Source organism: Phalaenopsis equestris, unplaced genomic scaffold (genome assembly GCF_001263595.1).
Source record: "Phalaenopsis equestris unplaced genomic scaffold, ASM126359v1 Scaffold232401, whole genome shotgun sequence".
Lineage (NCBI taxonomy): Eukaryota > Viridiplantae > Streptophyta > Magnoliopsida > Asparagales > Orchidaceae > Phalaenopsis > Phalaenopsis equestris.
The window spans coordinates 46,351-50,191 of NW_018250366.1; positions in this window are offsets into that span (position 1 = coordinate 46,351).

The following is a 3,841-nucleotide window of genomic DNA, read 5'->3' on the forward strand; positions in this document are numbered from 1 at the left end:
ATCTTCCAGGCTATTTGTGTGATCATTTTACACGAATGTAAGCCCTAACTAATAAAATTGGCAGGATGAAACACCTAAATATTTCTCCTCAAAACCAAAGCCAAACATTAAGATAGCTTGAGAAGTCACCGGAGTTCTCCTCTGGATCCATGACATCCCCTAGTCCTTCTTCCTTTGGATTCTACAATAAAATGTTCCAAATTTGAACCAATCCCTTTTCACACTTCTACGTCCAATTTTGTTGAAGAGTTCTACTCTTTGAAATTCTTTGAAGATAATATTTCTTGATTTTTATCGAGAGTCTTCTTAAGTGACTTTGGTCATTTAGGATGTAATTAACTATAGGGGCTTGCCCTTATAGGAAGCATGTCCGAACCCAGCTTAATATAAACCCTATTTAATCCTTTATATTAAATAGAGGAACTTGTCAGCAAATACAAAGGTTTCGCTGACCAAACGGACGTCATACTTTCCTTAGTTTATTTGATTGAGCCTCATTCTCAATTCTTGTGTTTATCCTTTGGAATAGATACAGGACTTGAGGTACAGTGCTCTTTCATTTTAAACTATGAAAAATATGGGGTCAGTTTGATTTCATACTTCAACGTCCTTCCGAAGCGGGCGACGGGATTTTGATATCAGTGACCGACAGCTTCTTACGGGCAACCCCACAAACCATCCCTGAAATTGCGCCGACAAGCACTCCTAACCCTAAAAGCCCTAATTTATCATGATAATCACTTCTGTCCACTTAAAGTAATTATAAAAATAAAATTAAAATCAGAAAGATACGAAGTTAAGTTTAATTGGTTCACTAAAGTTATATGCCCTAGGAAAAATAAAACAAAAAATTTAAATTAATACGAAACTTTTCAAGTAGTTTTTCTATCTAAAAAATCATTAAAAATAAAAAAGTTATGAATGTATTTCAAAATATCACCAAAATCTCCATGATTAAAGGAAACAACCCTAAATACTTCCATAAAATGTTCAAAAATAGAAAATGTATTTCTCACAATTAAATGTCTTTTCTCATTATTTCACATATTACTCACTAAAATACATGTAAAAGATAAAATAAAAATCACAAAAATACAAAATCAAGTTGGTGAACTCAGTGAAGTCAAGGTCACTCAGAAAAAAATAAAATTGGAATTAGAATAAAAATTATATTTTTAAACTTTTTTTTCTAATTTTAAAAATAATTAAAAATTAGAAAATATAAATATGTTACAAAATGTCACAAAATTTCCTCTGATTTAATATAGAACCTTTAAAGTGATTTTATAAATTTTAAAAAATATAAAAGGTATTTTAAGTACTTAAATGTATTTCCTTATATTTTTACAAATTATTCACAAAAATAATTCCAAACAAATAAAATAAAAACCAAAAAAATATCATATCAAGTTCTATGAGCTCTGTGAGATTAGAGAGGTTAATGAAAACTAAAAAAGAAATTTTTTTAATTAAAAATATTTTCTCTATGTATTTATTTATTAAAACAAATTAAAAAATCATAGAAATTAAAATATAATTCAAAAAATTATGGAACTTGCTCCAACTAATTTTCTAACATTCAGCAATAACATTAATTTTTTTCCGAGGAAAGAGAACATATTTCGATAATTAAATTAATTAAGATTGGAAATTCATGATTATGGGTTAAAAATAATTCTAAAATATAAATAAATATAAAAAAAATATAATTCCTCTTATGATGCCTTAAATAGCCTAATATTAAGAGGTCAGTAAGGTTTCATGGTCAGTTGGAACAAATTGAAAGAGTTATGAAATATAAACTCTAAGGGTATAATTGTATTTTAGAATTTTAAACCCTAACCCTAATTTAATCAATTTTTTATGTTAAACCAGAAGGAAAAGGCACTAAAGTAATATGATTAACCTACTGAGGTGATTGAAACACAAAGGGGAAGTAAGGGTAGTAGCCCACTCACAATTTTTTCTATAAAGGGAAAAAATGTAATTTTTTAAATTGTTGACTATAGAACAAAATAAAAATTTAAATGATCTAAGAAAAAGGGGTATGAATTGGGAGATTAATAAACTACTGATTTGAACCCCCCCCCCCCCCACAATCAATGGTTAAACATAGTTTAATCTTTCTAATGAGGATCAAACACACCTTTTTATAAAACTTTTTTGTAAAATTACAAATCTACCCTTAAGCTTTAAGAGTTTAGTAGTGAATTACATTTAATCTAATATCATTCAAGTAATAGTTATAAAACATAAGAAAAAAAGTATGAAACATCTCAAAACAATACAAGCTCAAATCCAATTGAGGGATAAGCATTTAAAATTCCCTCATAGTCAAGCATACCCCTAAGAGTGCTTACTTACACACTTAATAACATGATTTTAAGTGAACAATCATTTGCCTTACTCATTTGCTAACAAAGATATCATGATTATAATGATCATAGTTGAAACCTAAAAGACTCCTAATATAATTAGGATAATCAACTCAATAATATAAGCAAGATCAAATGAACTTAGAATGATCTAGGAGATTCTAAAGTTGTTTTGGGTCATTCCAGAACACCTTTGCAAGATTTTGCATATTTTTTAGGACACCTAGGCTATAATCATCCACAAAAGAACCTAAGGACCCACTGAGATAAGATTCAGGACCCTTAAACTCACACATTAATGAAAATATTATACTATGTAATCTACTGTAAAACCCAATGCTCAAGGGCATGAGTCTTGGATATTGTATTCAAACCCTTATGGGTAGCTGGGGATATTTGAATTAAGTTGGTATAGGGATCATCGACTTTTACTATGAGTTGGACGTGTTTATGTTCATTTTTCTCTTTTCTATTTTAAAAGGAGTCGCCAGCTTGTCGATCGTCGTATACTTCCCCCATTCAAATAAATCTCCCTCCCAAACCACATAAATGATTCAAATAGGAGAGGAACCGGATAAAATGGGATATACAACAAAGAGACAAACAAGGAAAAAAGTAAAACGTGGAGATTCTATGTGCGATAAACTTCGTAAAGATAGGTTAAGAATGTCCGCCCAAATAAGATCAGGCGGAGGCACCTTAAACCAATATCTGTGAAAGAAGTGAAAGAAGAAAGAAGTATCTACATAGACTACCCATAACCAGAGAGTCAGGTGTATGTACTTATTATTGGTTAAGAGCACTCCCATAAGAACGTATTCCTACTGAATAATTACATCTTGGGGGATACCCAAGAATACTCTCGATATAAGGAGTTTCGCTTCATATTATCATAGACCTAGGGTATAGGCAACCAAAGGAAGGTTATTCTGTGTGGAAATTGTCCTAATGCTTTAAAGCTCATGCTAAGCAATCGGGCAGAGAATGAGTCTCTCACATCCCAAAATGGGTATCAACCCAATCCACCTGCTGATCAAGGCGATGAAGATATAGCTTGAGATTTTGATATTGAATGAAATTGATGTACTTATGTTTGTTTTTTTATTTATGTCATATTTTTGTAATAGAAATGGATGTTTATGTATTTGGACTTTCATTTTGTGTACTTGGATAATTTTTATTTTTGTTATAAAGTTAGTGTTATAATTAAATATGCATGTGTAGTTAAATAGATATTGAGTAGTATTGTGGATGGTAATGTAATGTGATTTTTATTTTTGCATTTTAATTTTAATTGTTTTGTTTAATATTGTGGTTGTGTTAGGAAATATTGTGTAGAAAGCTACTAATATTACAGACCAGGCGAAGTAAAAATTTGAGAAGCCCTGCAAAAATTTCAGAATGATGAAAATGCCTACAAATCAATATTAAGGTATGATTTATATTTATAGTTTTTCTTTCCACCT